The sequence below is a fragment of the Triturus cristatus genome, chromosome 12, assembly GCF_964204655.1.
Source record: "Triturus cristatus chromosome 12, aTriCri1.1, whole genome shotgun sequence".
Classification (NCBI taxonomy): Eukaryota; Metazoa; Chordata; class Amphibia; order Caudata; family Salamandridae; genus Triturus; species Triturus cristatus.
In genome coordinates, this window is record NC_140595.1 from 437,719,374 (window position 1) to 437,741,902 (window position 22,529).

A 22,529-nucleotide genomic window follows, 5' to 3' on the forward strand; every position below is an offset into this window, starting at 1 on the left:
ACCCAGCTGGACAATGTCAAGTCACAGGCCACAGAAGACACCAACACATGACACGGTAACCCGGATGGCGGGAGGCTGGGCCCCAAAAATCACATAGTGCAACTCCGAAGCAGACAACAATGCCCTCTGCCCATATGGCCTAGGTCACAGACAGACAAACAGTGTGTCCCAACACAGGAATGACTTGCCAGCAAATGGCGGACGCCTTGCATCAACACATGGGGGTGAAGGCACTGTTTTGCACATGACAGCAGCTGATGAACAGCCAACATTGTGAAAGAGTGGCAGCACACACCACCACAGCAGCGCAGAGACACACACTACACCCAATGGGTGCCTGGAGATCAGAAACAAACTCACTTCAACAAGCCAAGGGCCATTCAAAGATCTGCTAACAGTGTGTGCCCAGGAAGCTGGCCTGAGGTGACAGAGGGTGACACACAGAGGGAGGGAGAGGGGGACACAGAGGGAGGGAGACACAGGGACACGGACAGAGGGAGGAGGCTGACACACGGAGGGAGGGAGTGGGGGACAGAGAGGGAGGGAGAGGGGGACAGAGAGGGAGGGAGAGGGGGACAGAGAGGGAGCGAGACACAGGGAGAGCAAATCAGCCGTGTGGCGTGTGCGAATATCTGCTCGTCAGCAGGTAGACTGCGTGCATGTAGACAAGGGTGGCCAGTCCCAGAACCCCCCCTCTTCCCCATGGCAAAACACAGGGCCATGTCACAACCTGTTCACGAGCACAACGACAGCTACCTGGATCATATAAGTGTGTGGATCCACTCCATGTGCACATGTACAGTGCTACACGGAAGGCGCCAATGCATGGCTCGCCACACCTGCCCACTCCACTGCTGACTGCAGTCACACGTGACGCAGCAAGTAAGACCGTGCCACACATAGTTAAAGGGGCCAAAGTGGTGCCCAAGGGACACACCCATGCACAAGTGTACTGTGAGTGGAATGCAAGACAGATCCCAATTCCAAGAGGAAATGTCCCAACTTTGAAACAGATGAAACATGGATGTTGCATGGACCAAAATTAACATTGTCTCTCTCACACACAGGTCAACGTCGTGGCTCACCCCCCAACACTGGGGGGAAGACTCACAGGACCCGGATCTGCAGGAGCCCGATCCCACCGGCAGCGACCACTCTCACCACTCTGTGGACGACCCCGACCGACCTGGCCCCTCTGATGTCCAACCACCTGCAGCACCTGCATCAGGTACAACTGTGCCAACCACCACCCCCACTCCTGCCACATCCCAGGAGACACCCAGGATCCCTGCCCCAACACCACAATGCAGCCAGGCTGGCCAGGAGGGACACGGTGTCCCGGGCACCCAGGAGGAGGCAGGCGACAACGCCAATGCCACCACTCAGGGGTCCCGGAGACCCGATGTGCCCACAAGGGCAGGCCAGGTGCAAGTGGGCAGGGGTGGTGGGAGTGGAGGACGGCGGAGGCGCGAGCCTGACCAGTTGGCTGGGGAACCGGTATTTGCCCATGTCCGAAACATCATGGACACATACCGGCAGGACACCACGGGCATGGCCCAGGTTGTATCCACCCTCAATGAGATCAAGGGGACCCTCGATGAGATAAAGACCCAGCAGGCCCAGCAACATGTGGAGCAACATGCTTGTCTACTGCGACACCAACGGAGGATGGAGGACAGACAGGCTGAGCAAGTGACGGCGTTCCAGGGGATTCACGATACACTCCGTCGGATGGCCGACAACATGGCCGACCCTCCCTGTGCCAGAAGGCGGAGAACATCACCACCCACAGGGAGGGCTCAGGAGGAGGAGGAGGAAACATCCGATGGAGCATCCCAGACGTCGTCACGGCCTGCTTCTGAGGGTCCCCGCAGGAGGGCGGGTCGTCCACGGAAAAGACCGTGAGGGTCGGCGCAACATCACCATCTCCCAGGACACCTGGCCTGGCACCTGGCCCACTGGAGCAACAGCATCACAGCATCAAGAGACATTCTCTGCCACATGGCCCTGCTGGTCACTGTCTGACCAATGTTGACAAAGACTGTGGCATGGACTATGAGGATTTCCAATGGCAAGGACACCAACTCCCCTACTGAACTTTGGATTCCAAACTCCCGGAAAGCCCCTCACTTTGCCCCCCCCCCCCCCATAATAAATCACACTATGAAGAGAAGATGCCTGCTGGTTGCATTATTACCTAACATGTGTCTTGTAAAGTCTAAACATGCCTGAGTCATCTTTTGTCTTCAACCATCCACACCCTGGGGCATGAGTCTGGCACAGGACACATGGGTCACAGTGTATTAGGCAAGACAGACATGGAGCACCATACACACCCGTGATGGGCCCAACCAGCTGAGGGGGTGGCCGCACAACCGTGCTGACAGACACATTGAGTACAGCAACAGACATGCGCAGAGGTCAGGGATCATGTCGAGTGTCCTGGGGGGCACCCAGGTATGTGTAGACAGGTGGCAGAACCATGTCCTGCAAGCTTCAGTCCGGTGGATGCAGAGAATGGGGGCCTGGCCAACTTTGGATGCATGGGGATGGCACATGTCACAATACCCACACAGTCATGGACATCATGCCCAATACACAGTCTCAGCCCACACACACAGCTTGCATCTTGCTACTCGACACATTGACACATAGCCACAATCAGGGAATACCATGCCAGACATGCTGGATGCACCGTGGCAACACACCTGCATTGACTGAGAAGAGGCACCTTGGAGGCATAGGGACACCTTTATTAGTCATGTTTTCGGGAGTGCAGAGGCAACTTGAAGTACACATAAACACATGTTGTGGAGTAACATGTGGGTCCAACACTGGCACCCCCCTTCTGCAGCACAAATGCGTGTTAGCCATGGAACTGGCACACAAGCGTCGGCTAACAGCTAAACACCCACAGCTGCTCACCATAGATCCGCTGATGTGGAAGTCCCACACCATGTCAAGCCAATGCTAACCGTATGTGTCCGAGGGCAGTGTCACACACATTGATGCCATCATCACAATCCACTATCCCATCACTGATGACTGTCAATCAGTCAGACCATCTATTCAGGTGTACCCAGATGCATGTCGTGTCCCATGCTGATGCTACATGGCTGCAGAGGAACCAAACATCGACAGGGGCTGTGTGCATACATCGTGAACAACTGCCACACCCAATACACCCTTGATGCATCCCTTACCCTATGGAGACTTCAAAACGTGTCCGTGCCTGTAACGCTGAGTCAGCCCACGATGACGTGTCCATGAGGAATAGCAGTGCCACAACAATGCAACCAGCAGACGGCATGCGCAAATACCTGGGCAAGAGAGACACACAAGAAGTCAGCCACAAAAAGCACAGCCACTTGCATGTGCATGTACTCGACACATGTTAGGATGACAACATGCTAGGTCACAATTATGACTGGGGAAATACAACCATCACTGCCACCATCACTCCAGTGACACACCCACACACACCTCTGACTCACGTGCCATACATGCAGGTGGACACACACATCACAACACATGCCACACGGGAACAAATGCGTGCACACACAGACACTGGTACTCACCGCTAAGCAAAGAAGTCGCGTATGAGCCGAGTCCGGATGTCCTCCTGCGGCTCCACATCCTCCACATCACTAGCCCCATTGCCAAGGCCTTCGTCCTCCACGGGTGGATGGTCCTCGTCATGTTGATCTAGGATGAGTGGCACAGCTTTCTCAACTGCCATGTTGTGCAGCATACAGCAGACCATGAAGATTTGGCAGACCTTCGCAGGGGCATATGGGAGGGCGCCGCCGGTCTTGTGGAGGCACCGAAAGCGGCTCTTCAGCATGCCAAACGTCCTCTCTATCACTCGCCTTGTCCGGCCATGGGCGGTGTTGTAGCGGAGCTGGGCCGGCGTGATGGGGTTGCGGAGAGGTGTGATCAGCCATGGCATGTTGGGATAGCCAGCGTCCCCTACATGGGAAGCACATGGACATCGTTAGAACTGGTGAAGCGGTCGTGCTGGTAGGCTATGCAAAATACAGGACAGACAGACTGTACCCACCAACAACACATGCTCTTTCGTTGCGCAGCTGCATCATCATTTCAGGCATCCTGCTACACCTCATGATGTAGGCATCGTGTGCTGATCCTGGAAAACGAGCACAGACATGTGAAATCAACATGTTGGACTGACACACCACAAGGGCATTGATGGAGTGGTAGTGCTTCCGATTGCGGTACGCTACCTCCCGTGCGTGTGGTGGTACCAAAGCTACATGTGTCCCATCTATGGACCCAATGACATGGGGCATCCCTCCCAGGGCATAGAATCCACGCTTGACCGCAGTCAACTGTTCAGGGGTTGGGAACTTGATGAAGTCATCCAGGTGAATCAACATGGCCTCTAAGAAATCATGCAGCACACGGCAGAACATGCTCTGGGACATGCCACCAACATGAGCTATGGTATATTGAAAGGTACCCGTGGCAAGAAAATGTAGGGCTGCCATTACCTTCAGCTGGGGTGTCTGTGCCGTAGGATACCTGTGCTGCGGTTGCAGGTGTGGTGCCAGTCTCGCAGTCAACTCCAGAATCAACCGTCGTGGGAAGCGGTAGCACCGGATCCGATCATTCTCCTGCATGTCAGCCAAGTCCGGCGTTGCTCGGGGAAGAGGCGGCACTCTGCAGTAATTTGGAAGTGACAAGGAAGAGTGAGTGCACCACAACAACAAATCATTTGTACTGAGCACATGTAAATCTGTCAATACACATATGCTACATAGGGACTCAGGTATGTGCTACATGCCCAGGACAGGTATGGCTGCCAGGTGACACTCCTACCAAGACCCAGCTACACACGGAGATTGAGAACCTCCCCATGCCATGCCATGGGAATAGCTGTGTCCCAGTGCAAGAGAACAGCCAGACGCAACACAGGAGTGACATACGCCCACACATCAGCAGAAGTAGGATGCCGATTGCAGAGACTGGCAGCGGAACACTAGAGCCACAGGTCACATGACATTACACTAGGACAGCCCACACACCTTGCCATGAAGGTGCACATGTCATGACTCAGCACACAATCATTGTGAGGATGCAGACATGTCCTTGTCATGCTACTCCGTGTCCCATGCATACATGTGCACCTCACATGCGATACCACATGTGGCATGGTGTGCGGAACAGTGTGCCATGTCAATCTACACACAGACACATGTTGGTTGCTGCAACAGCTGCAGCTTTTGAGGGTGCTCCAACATCAACCTGATGGGAAGCCCCCACACATACATGACATAGTCACATTGTGCACCGTGGGTAGTGACAAGGCAGGTGTGGTAACCCCTGTACCGGGCATCAGGGGACAGTTCCGTGTGTTGGTGTCCATTCCATGCCAGTGACGCTCACCCCAAGGGTGCAGTACGACATGCACACATGTCAAAGGAGTCAAGGGCATGCCTGGCACACATTGCACCGTCACACAGTACACCTGTACACATCTCATCATACATCTGGTGCATTCTCCACTCAGGAGTAATGTTCCACATCACAGCCTGTCACACCTGTGCCCCACACATGTAGTAATGCACAGACAATGCCTTGATGTCCATCCATGGACAAGTATGTCAGCCCTATTCCTTCCTGTGTGCTGCCTGTCACCACTGTGATGTGTGAAAACCGCCGTACTGCTGCTAAGAGGGCCTGTGTACGTTCCCAAATCACTATGGGAGTGCTGCCGTATGTGTAGCCATCGTGATGGCGAGCGTACAGGCATTTGTACGGTCCGTACCACTACGAGTACGCATACGCGAGGACACCCATAGTGATAGTGAGCGTAGATGCGTTTGTACGGCCCGTACCACTACGAGTACGTATACGCGAGGACACCCATAGTGATAGGGCCGTACGCACACATGTATGCTCACTATCACTATGGGTGTACAGGCGTATGCTTACTCGTAGTGGTACGGGCCGTACACACGCATCTACGCTCACTATCACTATGGGTGTACACGCGTATGCGTACTCGTAGTGGTACGGGCCGTACACACGCATCTACGCTCACTATCACTACGAGTACGAATACGCGAGCAGACCCATACTGATAGTGAGCGTAGATGCGTGTGTACGGCCTGTACCACTACGAGTACGCATACGCGTGTACACCCATAGTGATAGTGAGCGTAGATGCGTGTGTACGGCCCGTACCACTACGAGTACGCATAAGCGTGTACACCCATAGTGATAGTGGGCGTAGATGCGTGTGTACGGCCCATACCACTACGAGTACGCATACGCGTGTACACCCATAGTGATAGTGAGCGTAGATGCGTGTGTACGGCCCGTACCACTATGAGTACGCATACGCGTGTACACCCATAGAGATAGTGAGCGTACATGCGTGTGTACGGCCCGTACCACAACGAGTACGCATACGCGAGGACACCCCTAGTGATAGTGAACATAGGCACGCGTGTAGGGGCCGTTGCAATGCATTTGGGGTGCCCTAGGGCCCCGAAACGCACCGTACCTGTGTGTGACGCTGAAAATTACATAGGGGACACATGAGGGACAAGTATTAAGGCCTACATGCATGCTGGTTGTCATGGAGACCAAGTTCAAATTTCGATATTGTTCTGGAAGGTGCACAGCAGAAGTCAGTTGGAATTCTTCTACTTTGTTGCAATGTGTTTGTGGGGCTGACATCATGCAGGAGAATGAAACCGATAGAGAACCCACAGACTGCTAGGTTTGAATGGATTGGAGGAAACATAGGATGCAAATGTGAGTGACCAATCACTCTGTACTCCTGTGCATGAGATGGGCCAGCAAGGCTGATATAAGGCAGCCAGGTCCCATGAGGGAGCACTTGCCTGCACATCTCTGTATTCCACGACCCAGCTGCTGCTACTGATTCCCTGGAACCATGTCAAGGGCTGTGGAGAGGTCACAGCCATTCACCCTGGAGGAGAACATGGCTTTGGTGGATGTGATCCTCCCACGGTACCCCATGCTGTATGGGCGACTAGGTTATCAGGTGAGTGCAGTGTCCACTGCCACAGACTGTGTCCCTTTTTTGTGACTGTGATTTCTGCCATTGTGTCCAGGTGTGACACACATGCCATGTACTGTAGGGGGAGTCCCAAGGGGGGGAATGCCTGATGTCTCCCAGCAGTGCCCTGAGACAGGAGGGGTGGGTGCAGAGTCCTCCCAGCAGTGCCCTGAGACAGGAGGGGTGGGTGCAGAGTCCTCCCAGCAGTGCCCTGAGACAGGAGGGGTGGGTGCAGAGTCCTCCCAGCAGGGTGGGGGCCTATCACTCCCAGCAGTGCCCTGAGACAGGTGGGGTGGGGGCCGATCACTCCCAGCAGTGCCCTGAGACAGGAGGGGTGGGTGCAGAGTCCTCCCAGCAGTGCCCAGAGACAGGAGGGGTGTGTTCCTATCACTCCCAGCAGTGCCCTGAGACAGGAGGGGTGGGGGCCTATCACTCCCAGCAGTGCCCTGAGACAGGAGGGGTGGGGGCCTATCACTCCCGGCAGTGCCCAGACACAGGAGGGGTGTGTGCCTATCACTCCCAGCAGTGCCCAGAGTCAGGAGGGGTGGGTGTGATGCACAGTGTGAGCCTGGATCTTTGATTGTGTCGTTGCCCTCATTCCACCTGTGTCCTTTCAATGGCACGTACTGCTTTAGCCCTTCCCCAGAGGATCATGTCCCTATGACAAAGGTGCAATGCGTTGGATGCATACTAGGCCTTGTTGTAAACAGCGAATGTGTTCTAATCTGTGTCCCTGTGACATGTGCCAGGTGTATTGATGTAGTGTCACTTGTCCATCCTCACAGGTAGATGCCTCTGCCAAGGAGCAGATATGGCTGGACGCCGTCAGCGCCGTGAGGAGTGCGGAAGGTCGGAGGCGGCGCATGTCCCAGGTGAGGAAACGCTGGCAGGATATCCGGTGCTGGACGCGGAGGATCGCACGGGTCCTGCTGGGGGACTCACCTGAGAGCCACAAGAACCGTGGACGCCGCCGTCTCTACCACATCCAGAAACGTGTGCTGGCGGTGGTCATTCCTGACTTGGACAGGCGTCTACAGGACATGCAGCAGCCGGAAGGGGGTAGGTACATGTGTGTGTTTGTTGTGTTTCACCAGCATTTGTAAGTGCAATGTTCCATGGATACACTTCCAGGGTTTATGGTGCTGTGCTGATCCTATCCCCCACAGACTTGCTGTGCTCTCCTGCCTCCCTTCCCCTCCTTGCAATGTGTTCCCTGGTCTGTGTGTAGTCGCTCCATCACAAGGTCATGTAGCCTGACACCTTCTACAAGTGTACAATGCCTGCAGCATAATGTGTGGGGGTGGTGTGTAACAGGATTTGGGACCTTACCTGTGCCCTGTACAGTTCTGGACTTGTGGGTTCCATGTCAGTTGGCACTAATGCTGAGTCCAGACATGGGAGTTAGTCTCTCAAGTGTGAGGCCTTACAGTACGCATGTCCTATGTGGTGGCCTGTGACATGATGTGCATGAGTGTGCGTTACGCATAGTGCAGGGATGTTAGCGTGTGTTGCAGTCATTCCCATTCAGGAGCATGGAGTTGTGTGGCCACTACTGTCCCCAGGGGCATTTTTTCATAGGTATCATGTGTGTAATCCGAATATGTCGACAATCTCTGTGTCTACAGCATAGGTTGTGCTCTGTGCCATTGTCACCTGGCCAAATGTATATTGACGTGCGATGTATTACAAGTGTCCACTGTACAGCCTGACCTGATTTTCCAAGTACAAACTCACGGTGGCCATTGCCTTTGTGTCTTGTTGCAATCATCTGATGATGCCAATTTGTACATGATAATTTGGACAGCCGCACCTTGGGTAGTTTGTGTGCAATATTGAAGTTTTGCATCCCATGTGTATTTCACCCTGACTAAGAGATGTAAGTGCTTCCTGTGTCTCCACAGATTTGTCTCATGTAGGGGGTGGGTGGTGCGGGCATGGCCTACATGTCAAGACCTGTCATCTCCTTGCTAGGACTGGCCAGTGTGTGATGTTTGTCTGGACATACACTCAAGGTGCATTGTGCCAGTCAGGGTGGGCATGTTCTCAGTATTACCTATGCTGCATGTGCCTCTAGTTCCTGGATGTGGTCCCTGCTCATCCCTATTGCCTGCCATGCTGTGTGGTGCAGATGCAGTGCTGGATTGTCCCCAGGGCCTTGCTCCTCAGTCAAAATTCCATATCATCTCATTTGCTAGTGTGTCATGCTCTCCATAGTTATTCCATGGCATGGTGGGTAGAGGAACTGTGTCTTGCATGCCCTACATATGTACCTTGTTTTGTCGATGTAACTCTTCCTTTGTATCAGGCTATGCACTGTAACCTACGTAGATTTGACTCATGTGACATATGTATACAGGTGTATGATTACTTTCTGTCTCTTCACCCTGCCCACAGCATCGTCGGGGGACACGGAGGGAGACATGGACACAGACGGCGCGGAGGGACGGAGCACCAGTGCCAGCGGTGACATCGGGGATGGCACTTCGAGTGGGACTGAGGCGGTGGAGAGTGAACCTGGGGACCTGTCGACTGGCACAACAGAGTATGAAGCCGACGGGTCCGAGGAGGATCACTCCGAGTGGGCGGTGGCTGCACCACCATCTGACAGCAGCCCTACATCTGGCACCGCCCACTCCATTGCCATCAGCCGCCTCCCACGTGCTCGTGTCCCTTCCCAGCGTGCCCGGTCCCCACATGTCTCCTTCCTGCCAGGCACCGCACCCCCTGCCACTGTCTCCACTGCTGCCGCCAATGCTGAGTCTGTGGACATCCAGCGGCAGTTGCAGATTGGTCAGACTGCGATCCTTAATGTCCTCCATGGCCACAGCCAGGTCCTCAACAACATGGAGGCATACTTGGAGGGCATTCATTCATCGCAGGCTGACCAACGCAACTTGCTGAGGTCCATAGACTCCACACTGACTGCAGCAGTGGGTCTCCTGCAGCGCTACGTCCCACCCCCTACCCCTGCTCCTTCCACAATTCCCACTCCCATGCCTGTCCCACATACACACAGACGTAAGCATGCACCCACCACAACAGACACAGGCACCACACCAGCAGGGAAGGTCCGCCGCACACCTCCTGACACGCACACACAGGGTGCAGTAGGCACACCCACTGGGTCGGGGGGCAAACGTGTGACACGCAGCCAGAGTGGGAGTCCGCATTCCACCCAATCCACTCCCTCCAAATCCCCTCCCCTCAGCTCTCCTGGCCACATCTCCCCCAAAGACTCGTTCATGGCCGCTCTGTCCCTGAGCCCCACAGTGACGCCACCACGCAAGCGGTCAAGGAAGTCCTCGGTCAGGGTGCTTGAGTCCCCCCCCCTGTCCACATCCTCCCCCAGTGGCGCTGCGACCCATCCCTCTGACCGCCCCCCCCTCCTTGGGGCCTGTGGTTCCTTCGGGTGCAGGGGAGTCCCTGGAGGACCTTGCCAAGGTGTGCAGTGAGATCCTAGAATCCACCTTTGGCCCTGCCCCACCCCCTGTGGTGGAGTCCTCCATCCCTGCACCCACGTCGCCTACCCTTTGCCCTCCTGTCCCTGCCGTGCCTTTTCCTTCCCCCCCACATGATGCCCTCACCCCTGTGGAAGACGACGACTCGTAACTGTGCAGGCAAGCTAGGGGACACGCATCCCACTGTGTCCCCCATCCAGCTCGGACTCCTGGACTGCCCTATGGCCTTTGTTATGATGGGACTGACGTCATACTAGTTTTTTGCTCATGCTGAATAAAGCTATTTATTTTTTGTCCTTGGAACACTCCTGCATTGCTGGCATTGCTGTTGGTGGGGCTGCTACATGGTTGTGGGTGTTGGTCATGTGTTGGGTGTGTGGGAAATGTAGTGGTGTGCTGCTCATAGGGGGGACCCTGGGATCAGTGTGCCTCACACGGTGTTAGCTACCTTTCTCCATTCATGTAAGCAGTTGCTGCATGTTGCAATTGTCCCAAGGTGTTTTCCTTCCTCTGTGTACCCTGACTTCTTCCCTGCAGGGTGTTCCCAATATTCAGTGCAGAGCTGTGAGTACATTAACTGGGTGTGTGACGGACTCCTTCACCTTGGCACATGCATGCTGAGCCATTCTCCAGCTGCATCATTCGTGGCATCCTTGGTAGTCATTGTACTTGTGTATGTGGACTATTGACATGACTTCATGTGTAAATGTTTTGTGTTTGGCCCTATGCATGCGTATACTTCCATCCTCGCACACATGTGGTACATGTACTGCAGGGTCTTTGTGCACCTGACTGACATTTGTGGGCATGGTATATGTGACTACTCCACCCTTTGCGTTCCATGGGCACTGCTGGGAGTGATAGGCACCCACCCCTCCTGTCTCTGGGCACTGCTGGGAGGACTCTGCACCCACCCCTCCTGCGTCTGGGCACTGCTGGGAGGACTCTACACCCACCCCTCCTGTCTCTGGGCACTGCTGTGAGTGTTAGGCACCCACCCCTCCTGTGTCTGGGCACTGCTGGGAGGACTCTGCACCCACCCCTCCTGTGTCTGGGCACTGCTGGGAGGACTCTGCACCCACCCCTCCTGTGTCTGGGCACTGCTGTGAGTGTTAGGCACCCACCCCTCCTGTGTCTGGCCACTGCTGGGAGGACTCTGCACCCACCCCTCCTGTCTCTGGGCACTGCTGGGAGGACTCTACACCCACCCCTCCTGTCTCTGGGCACTGCTGTGAGTGATAGGCCCCCACCCCTCCTGTGTCTGACCACTGCTGGGAGGACTCTGCACCCACCCCTCCTGTCTCTGGGCACTGCTGGGAAGACTCTGCACCCACCCCTCCTGTCTCAGGGCACTGCTGGGAGTGATAGGCACCCACCCCTCCTGTGTCAGGGCACTGCTGGGAGGACTCTGCACCCACCCCTCCTGTCTCTGGGCACTGCTGGGTGGACTCTGCACCCACCCCTCCTGTCTCTGGGCACTGCTGTGAGTGTTAGGCACCCACCCCTCCTGTGTCTGGGCACTGCTGGGAGGACTCTGCACCCACCCCTCCTGTGTCTGGGCACTGCTGGGAGGACTCTACACCCACCCCTCCTGTCTCTGGGCACTGCTGTGAGTGATAGGCCCCCACCCCTCCTGTTTCAGGGCACTGCTGGGAGTGATAGGCCCCCACCCCTCCTGTCTCAGGGCACTGCTGGGAGTGATAGGCCCCCACCCCTCCTGTCTCAGGGCACTGCTGGGAGGACTCTGCACCCACCCCTCCTGTCTCAGGGCACTGCTGGGAGGACTCTGCACCCACCCCTCCTGTCTCTGGGCACTGCTGGGTGGACTCTGCACCCACCCCTCCTGTCTCTGGGCACTGCTGTGAGTGTTAGGCACCCACCCCTCCTGTCTCAGGGCAATGCTGGGAGGACTCTGCACCCACCTCTCCAATTTCACAATATGTACGCTCATGACATGCACGGATGTGGGTATGCTCCATGCATTCGAGGTGAGGGTAGGGGTCGTACTTACACTGTTGGGGTGGGGGTACGCTCCATACATACGTGGGTGTGGGTAGGGGTCGTACTTACACTGTTGGGGTGTGGGTACGCTCCATGCATTCGAGGTGAGGGTAGGGGTCGTACTTACACTGTTGGGGTGGGGGTACGCTCCATGCATACGGGGTGTGGGTACGAGTGGTACTTACACTGTTGGGGTGGGGGTACGCTCCATACGTACGCGGGTGTGGGTACGGGTCGTACTTACACTGTTGGGGAGGGGGTATGCTCCATACGTACGCAGGTGTGGGTAGGGGTCGTACTTACACTGTTGGGGTGGGGGTACGCTCCATGCATACGGGGTGTGGATACGGGTCGTACTTACACTGTTGGGGTGGGGGTACGCTCCATGCATTCGAGGTGAGGGTAGGGGTCGTACTTACACTGTTGGGGTGGGGGTACGCTCCATGCATGCGAGGTGAGGGTACGGGTCGTACTTACACTGTTGGGGTGGGGGTACGCTCCATGCATTCGAGGTGAGGGTAGGGGTCGTACTTACACTGTTGGGGTGGGGGTACGCTCCATGCATTCGAGGTGAGGGTATGGGTCGTACTTACACTGTTGGGGTGGGGGTACGCTCCATACGTACGCGGCTGAGGGTACGTGTCGTACTTACACTGTTGGGGTGAGTGTACGCTCCATGCATTCGAGGTGAGGGTACGGGTCGTACTTACACTGTTGGGGTGGGGGTACGCTCCATACGTACGCGGCTGAGGGTACGTGTCGTACTTACACTGTTGGGGTGAGTGTACGCTCCATGCATTCTAGGTGAGGGTACGGGTCGTACTTACACTGTTGGGGTGGGGGTACGCTCCATACGTACGCGGCTGAGGGTACGTGTCGTACTTACACTGTTGGGGTGGGGGTACGCTCCATGCATACGGGGTGGGGGTAGGGTCCGTACATGTCCGTCCCCACACTATGTGATGCTTGTGCGGCCCATACCCAGGCCTTTGCCACGTGGGTACGAGCCGTCCCGCCATTGTTGGGGTGACGTGGGTGTGGGCGTGGTACGACTCGTACCCACGCTCTTCAGGCGTGGGTACGGGACGTACATGTCTGGTTGTGTTGCGGGTTCGCGTCGTGACGGACTTCCATTGTGGCGGTCGCTGGCTTAGCTGGACACGCCCCCAGCCCCTCGTAGTGACCAGGGCCTGGGAGTCAGGTATGTCCAGGGCATGTGTGCTGTGTGACTTTGGTGGGGAGTTTGTGGCCTGCCCTGGTCCTGCCACCCCCACCCCCCCCCTTTCCCCCCTCCCTTAGTTGTTCTGACCTTCTGCGGCGTCTGCGTCGGAACCTGTAGAGGAGGTCGACTGCTATGAGGGCCGGGATGACACGTAGGTTCGGGTCCATGTCTGTCCGTCGCATACGGGTCCTCCTTGTTCGCGTCGTCCTGTGTGTCCGTTGCGTACTGGTCCTCCTTGTTCGCGTCGTCCTGTGTGTCCGTCGCGTACTGGTCCTCCTTGTTCGCGTCGTCCTGTGTGTCCGTCGCGTACTGGTGGTCCTTGTGCGCGTCGTCCTGATTTCCCGGCAGTTTTTGGCAGCCGGAAAATATTCACCGTGCGGGATGACGTCGGTGCGAATCGTAATTCCTGGTTCGTGAATGGCAGGCTGCGAGCGTCCCGACGTCAGGTCGGCGCTTTCCCGGATCGCATTTGTAGGTTTATTTTGTTCGGTCGGGGTTTTGTACGATTCGTACGGAAATGGTGTTCCCGTGCGAATCGTAATTCCATGTTTGTATTTTTGTACGACCGGGTACGCGTCGGACGGAGAATATGCTCTGTCCGACGGTTCGTACCCGGTTTTTACAGGATCGTAATTGGCACCTCCTTCTAAGAGACACAGCAGACCTTTAACAAAGCTGTCATTAAAGTAACAACCATTGGCAGAGCAAAGAGGGCTTAACCACGGAGCAGAGCTATTGGCTTTGCACATAGTACATTGCTTTGGCACTGTGCATGCTTTATTAATAATTCATCATTACAAAATATCAACTGGCCATATTGGAATGGTAAATAAATAAAGCATAAAAGGAACACATTTTGGAATGATTAAGATGGCTACCAATATCTTTACATACACGCTAACGCATTTGTGGCCTTCGTTGAAAATGATCATATTATTATTAGTTTTACCATTGCAAGATGGCAAACAGCTATTTTTCAACAGTAAATTAAAAAATGAATCATGCAAAGGGAGCCAGACCATGCAAAGAAGTGAGTGACCTGGTAGCATTTCACAGCTGTTACTTCGCAAAAACAAATCTTTTTTTTAAAAGGCATGGGACAGAAGCAGATTGGAAAGAGAGTGTGAGACGAGGCGTTAAAAGGCAAGGAAGAGGACAGCGGGAAGGGGATAGATGGGAGACAATTGGATGGAACAAACTAAAGTTGATGGTGGGAGTTGGAGGGGCAGAAGAGCACTGGACAAGGGAGTATCCATTAAACTGCAGCCACTGCACATGCCTTTACATAAATGGTATTGTTGAAACCAGGGGCCATATGTATGAAGCCACATTGCGATCGCAATTTAGGCAGTGTGCAATGTAGCACACAAAAACCCACTCGCAAAATAAGGAATCGAAAAATTTGCGATTCCCCATTTTGCGAATGCATTTAAGGAATCCCAAATTGCGATTCCTTAAATGCAATGTAGGAGCATCCAAGTTGTGCAATTTTGGCTTAAGGAATCGCAAATTACCACCAACTTCAGGTTGGTGGTAATTTGCGATATCTTTGAAAAATGTACTTTTTTGTATTTTTCAAAGAGCCATGTGGCGCACATACATGTCCTTTGGGCATGTATATGCGCCACATGTTCACACATGCTTATTTCTCTAATTGGGAATCGCAAATTGAGAATGTCTTTCCATACATTCCTATGGGCCTTCTAGCCCATAGGAATGAATGGGAAGGTATTCCTTATTTGCGAATCTCAATTTGCGATTCGCAAATAAGGAATATGTAGGATTCGCAAAATATTTAGCAAATCCTACATACATTGAATTTTGCGATTCTCTAAAAATCGCAATATGAGAATCGCAAAACACGTTTTTCATACACATGGCCCCAGATCTTTAGTCTTGTAGGTCTGCTCTCATCAAGCAACAAAAAAAAATTAAGAACAAAAATGCCTTGCCATAAAAAGTGGTAATAATGACAGAACTGTACTTCCACAGAAAAGCAATGCAATTCCATGGGCTGATACACTTAAAATAATAAATAGACCCCTCAGATTAAACGTGGAAGGATACAACACATTTAACTAGCAATGCTCCAGTGGCAAGTCAAACAAAAGAACAGGACAGAAAGCCTTTGAATAAGGAGCATTAACTTGAAAGGGACAGAGGTAAAGCCTACCTATTGTAAGGATTGCTCCATCCCGGCCACCGTCAGTGCGTGGGGTGGAGCTTCAGGGGAGTAAAATTCCTGCTTCCAATCGAGAGAAGTGCTTCGCGTTCTAGCTAAACCAAGCACCTCCTCCCCATCCTTAGCGTCACCGCGTCACTTCCGGGATCACAGCGGCTGCAGCTGCATCCTCACACGCCCGGCTCCTCCCCTTCTCATTTACTGCCACCACACCTTGAGCCTAGCGGGCCTGTGCAGAGGTCCCACCTTCACCTGTTTCTGGCTGTCAGCTTCTCACCATTCGGGGCATAGTGATTTCCCTATCACTAGAAGCACAAGGAGCACCTTACATAATGCGGGAACACGCTTTGCGCACGAGTGAATGGCAGCTGTCTGTTTGTGTGTTTAACCCGCATCACTATGCTCACTAATTAAGGATATTTATGAGCATCTGCATTTCCCTAAAGGGGCACAACATTTGGCATGAAAACAAAGTTTTGAATTGGTCTCTCCTTATGTAAGGGGGCGCTCTACGCTCTGATTCAGTAGTGGTGTAAGAGCTGCGTCTTTTTGAACCCTTTCACTCCTGAGATTAATGAGTCCTTAATATTGTACTCAGGCAGTTCCATGAGCTGTTGATATCTCGAGTCATTGCATTTACAAAACTACGAGATATAGTAGCCCACACTTTTTACACCTTTTTTCACTTCAAGGTTGACTCCTGGCAGTCTGTCTATATTATTTTGGGGCTTTATTCCTTTTCCTATACACTACATTACTGGTAAGCTTACCTTATATCATCTTATTACATTACCTGACCTGATGCTGTGAGTAATATCTCTTTCTGTTCTGTTTAGGGAGTGTTGCGTTAGAATTCCTGATTTTACCTTTGTTGGACTCAAGCGGAAGAGGGGAAATTAACAGGTAGTCATCTTGTATTCATTGTTTCATGATATGTGTTGAACTTGGCACTTTTTGCAGGGTCATCCATAAACTTTTTGCCTCTCTCCTTGCCTTTTTTCTGATATGGTGTTGGTGGTTCTAGGACTCTGGGCACTTTAGCACTGCTGTCCAGTGTAAAGTGCATGTGCTCTCTGGTATGATTGGTCTACACCTGTTTGGCCTATTTAATGTACCTGGCAGCTCCTTGTAAAGTGGTATCTCATATACCCAGGGCTGGTAAATTAAATGCTACTGGTGGGCTTGCAGCGCTGATTGCTCCACCCACCAAAGTAGCCTTTCAAACCTATCTCAGGCCTCTACCATTGCAGGGCTTGTGCACGCAGTGTTACTGCCACTGTAATGTGGCACCAAAAGTGTGTGCCATGTCTGTGACCCCCCTTTTTACTGCCTGTCAGATGCCCCTAAGGTAGGCCCTAGCTTGCCCTATGGGCAGGGTGCATTGTAGGTAAAAGGTAGGGCACGTACCTTAAGTGCTTGACATGTCCTGGTAGTGACAAACATCCTTTTTGGTTTCTCACTACTGTTAGGCTGCCCTCCCTCAGGAATACATTGGGGGTTCCCTGATAAGTGTTTCAGTGGTAATTCCTGATAGGAGACGAGCAGCGTGGTCAAGTTTGGTATATTTGGAATAGTGATAATAAAGGCTACGCAATGGTGTGCGCAGATTTATTATAGCTATTTTAGAAATGCCACTTTTAGAAGTTGGCATTTCTTTATGCTATGTGTCTGTCTGCCTGATGTGAATTGCATGTCTGGCTTTGAGTGACTGGGGCTGGTGAGGTGTGTGTGGCTCCAGGAGGGGCAGGGTGAGTCAGCACTAGGCTGAATGGGACATCTGCATTTGGAGTACTGGGAGGAGAAGTCCCTGGTCCCTGAATAGTTCTGTGCCTACCCTGTACAATGCTTGCTCCGTCCCCTGTGGTGTGTCTGATGACGAGCCCCCACCTGACAAAGGGGAAGAGGAGCCTTGGAAACAAAGTGCTCCAATTCCCCCCTGAACCAGATGGAATACAAATATAGGGGCTGTGACCCCATAAAAGGGTGCTTTTTCTTGTGCTGGGGGCTTGCTGCTGCTGGGCTCCAGGAGGAACTACCATGAGCGACTGCCTCCCTGCTGGAGGGACCTGTGTGCCAGCCTGTCTGGGCCCAGCCTTGTGCTCCGAGAACTTTGCCCTGGACCTTGAAGACTTTAGTGCCTAGAGAGTGCTTACCCTTTATTTTTAGGAAAAGAGGAGCATTTTTGTGTTTAACTCTGCAGCGCTGTGCTTTGAAAGGCGGGTGCCCACCCCGCGTTTTTGTTGACCAAAGCGAGTGCCCACCCCACATTTGTGATTTACAGTGGGTGCCCACCCTGCTTTTGCTTTTAATTGAAGTGGGAGCCCATCCCACATTGCGGCCGAAGAAGAGAAGCCGCCAAGTCTGGTGAAAACTGAAAGTCAGGCTCGTCCGCCTGACTGTGGGGGAGGCCTTACCCGAGGAAGTCGGAAGTGAGGCGGAGGAGTTGCCGGCTCAAGCGGGTGCCCAAAGTGGGAGCTGAAGTCAGGCGGGAGCCCACCCCACCTTTGTGGGTGCTGTGAAGTGTGGCCGGAGCAGGCAGCGCCTGTGCCGGATTTGAGGCGGGGATCTCTTGAGCGGAGAGAGCTCCACGTGTTGCTGCACCAGCCACGGAGACTGGAGGTATCTTCAAGACGGCCCCAGTGTGAGGAGATGCCGCAGAGTCCCCCAGGGAGCCCGGTGAGTGGGGCCAAAGTGGGGGAGGTGTGTCGAGGCACATTGTCGGTGCCTGAGTGGTCCCACAGGAGAGCGGGCCCCTCCAACGTGGGGCACATTGTTTTCAGGGCCCCAGTGGGGGTCCAGAGGGCACAGAAGTGCCAGTGCATCTTTGTTTTTGCTCACAGCTGTACTGCCGTAGTGGCAGCTGCAACATTGGGCTCAGTTGTTTTACAGAGTCCCAGTGGGGGATTCAGGGCACAGAAGCGCCAGTGCCTGTTTTTGTTCTCCAGTTGTGCCACCGTAGTGGGCAACTGCAACGTGGGGGCCATTTGTTTGAAGAGTCTCAGTGGGGGACCCAGGGCACAGGAGTGCCAGTGCCATTATTTCTTTGGGGGACTTTTGGAGACAGGGGTGAGTTGCACCCCACGCCTCTGTGCAATTGCACACTTTGCTTGCTGCATTGGCAGCCAGAGGGCTAATTGGATAGCCCTGGAGTAAGCCCTGACATTTCTGGACAGAGGGCGCCTTTGGGCCCAGTGGAAGGCCAGTTGGCCTGGGTTCAGCGTTATGATGGTGATACGGCGCAAGGCCCTAATGTGAGTTATGCTAAGATGTTTATGCACCATGACCAATGCGTAATGTGTTTATGCTTATGAGTTGATTGAATAATGTGCTTATGCTGGTAATGCCTACTGCGTGATGTGTTTATGCTAATGAGGTTTGGGCCTAATGTGTTTATGCCTAATGTCATGCTATGATATTTTAGGATGGTGTCTAATGCTAATGTGATAATGCTTAGGTCATTATGGTACCAGTAGTTACTGGTTGTGTTTTACATTTACTACCTGCATTCTGATGGTTCTGACCGTGGCCTGATTGGCCTTGTCCTTTATATAATCTTCTGTGAATATTGCCTAGTGCCAGTTGGCACAGTGTAAATGTGTGATTATGTTTCTAAGGTGTTTATGATAATACTAAGGCTATTTTTGATATAACCTTGTGTGGAGTTTCTTTTGTAGTGTGCATAGTGTGTTGCGGGTGTGTGTGTGTTGCGCAAACGCTTTACACATTGCCTTTGGGCTAAGCCTGACTGCTCAAGCCAAGCTACCAAAGGGGTAAGCAGGGGTTATCTTCAGCGTGTAACTCCCTTGCCCTGACTAGAGTGGTGGCTTCTGCCTGGCTTTGGCGCAAGCCTTAGCCAACCAGAAATCCCATTTCCAACAAAATGCATGAATATGTTTAAGTCTTAGGATGAGTTTAGAGTAGATCATTGCTGATACTTTGATTCACAGGATTCCGACATCTCCAGTGACGAAACCTTGATGCCCAGGTCGTGCCGAGAGGTCCTTCTCCAGTGGTTCTGCTGTCCAGGTCGAGTCGAGGGTCCTTCTCCGGTTGTCTTCTCCCCTTGCTTTTCCCTCTTTCCCCTGCTCACTGGCTTTGCTTTGACGTTGTTGGGCTTTTCGGTGGTAGAGGGAAGTTGGGACCAGTGCATCGGTCTCCTGCCTCTCGTTCCTGTGGAAACATCAGGTGAGCCTTGATACCTATTCATAGTTCAGTTTAAGGGTAGACCTCAGGAAAGGAAATCCTATGCTCCCCAGGCTCATACTGGCAATCCTGGCTCCACACCCCAGAACCAATTTGGAGTAGATACAGGCGAGGGGACTGCTCTTTTCCCTAAGCATGCCAATGGGTGGACACAAGAGCTTTGCACAAATCCACCATCTTTGATTTTAGAAGTATGGTGCACTGTTGGCTCTTGATAGTTGGACAAACAGGAACTACTGAAAAATGTGTAGGATTGCCCCAGGGAAATTTTATCCCATTGGTTGAGGAGGGGCTACGAGTCAACTCCACCCACTCGCTAGTGCACACTCGAGGAACCCACATTGGAGCGGAAAGATAAGAAGAGGACTGAACAATGCTTGCTGTAACCTGAGTGGATCTCTGAAGGGCTGAATTTGTTCCTCCTGTACACAGGACAAAGAAGTACAGTGCAAGGATCAGCGAGCTAACCTCATATGTGCCTACAGGAACACAAAAAGCTAAAAAAAAACACTTATTCCTGGATTCCCGGTTTCCCAGGCCCAACTTGACCTGCACTGGACCCTGCTCCTGGACCTTGCTGTATCAAGGCCTAATGTCCAAACAGCCTTCACCGAAGCCTTGGAGCTGTAGGGGATGAATAGATGAAAACGGGGCTTACCCCTGCAAAGTTTTAGGACTTGCAAAAGCCTCACTTCCAGATGCCAAAAGACAGGGACTAACCACCAGAGCCAATCAGATGAAGACTCAAATTCACTGGGCTGAAAAAACAGGGATGTCCGGCTTGGAGCTTCTCCACACCAGTAAATCCATTTTAGCAGACACTAGCGGTCAGAACATATCTAGCCTCATAGAACCCTCATTGGTACAGCCTGTTGCCTTGCCCCTGTAGAAGAAATGGAATTCTATGTTAGAGACTGAGTCCCAACGAATAAAACTCTTGACTGATTGAAGGTGTGAACGTATCCAGGAGATGGCTGGATGTCAGCGGGTGGGAAATTCAAATTTCCCCTGTACTGAGCTTTTTCTGCCTAAACCAATGGCTTCTGTGGGACCTTGCCTAATGGCTATCTGACTTTGTATCAACTTATTGGATACCAGCCTGCTGCCCTGCCCCACAGAAAGAAGTTCTCCTTTTGCAGACTAAGTCCAAAGGTAAGATCCTTGACCAGTCTGCTCAGCTTGACGTATCTGACCTTGGGATCGATTGCAGTTGGGCTCAAAGTACACCTAGGTCCTGGTCTAAAACGACCCTAAACTGTAACTGGCAGCTAGTGCTTTTTAGCACTATTTACACTTAAATCTTTAAAAATTAATTTCTCTGGTCCCCCTTTTTGCATTTTTGTGGTTTAGGTGTCATTTTGTTTATTTACTTTTACTCTATTTTTCTAATTCTGTTTGGTTGTTTTATTGTTTGGTGTTTTTATTCTTATGGTGGAGAAGTGTGGCTCAATGGTTAGAGCGGCAGACCCTGATGCAGAGGTCCGGCCCGAGACCAGGGTTCAATTCCCGCTTCGCTGGGTCTTGGGCTTAATTTCCTCGGACCTGATATTTCTCGCCTATTCTAATCATGGGTCCCACTCTGCAACTATGGACAATAGCTTGCTTAATCTCCACAACGGCCCCAACAGCGCAGGGGATGCCTGGCTGCACCTTGGGGGTGCCCAGGAGTGGACACTTCACAGGGAAAGCCAGGATGGGTTCCTCTGCGGTATAAGTACAGCGCCGGGACACCTCTGTTGGTAGGTAGCTGCGCCCTTTACAAATGCCAGATTATTATTATTATGGTACCTGTCAAGATCTGTACTTACGTTTCCACAGGAACGCTATGCAAAGAAGAAAGGTCCCAACTCTCCTGATCACGTATCACACTCAACTATGTCAAAGTGTCAACAGTGACTAGGGGAAGAAGGGAAAAAATAGAGAGAGAAGAAATGTCCCACGACGGACCCAACTCTAGGACAGAACCAAGCAGCCAGGTAGAATATCTGGAAAGTTCCCTTCTTCAACTAATACTGATAAATTGTTCAAGTGGGTGTGCGTTTTTGGTCTATGGGCCAACGATGACTGGGTTTGTAACTCCAAAACTCATATTTGAATGTAAAGTTAACATAAGTTAGATGTAAAACAAATAAAATGATATAAGACTAAATAAAATCCACCTAAGCGTCAGATATATCTAAAAGAAATTTCTTTGCTTTCAGGAATATTCTTTGCGCAATCAAAGGCAGAAAAAAGACCAATCTCCAAGGACACATCCTCCACGGTAAATAGACATAATATCGAAAACAGAATATCGAGTTTTAAATATAGAATGGACAGAATATCGAATTGCCAAAATATAGTGGTGAAGAATATCGAAAAACAGGTAAGAAATATCGATTGCAATAATATAGAAGTAAATAATATCGACAG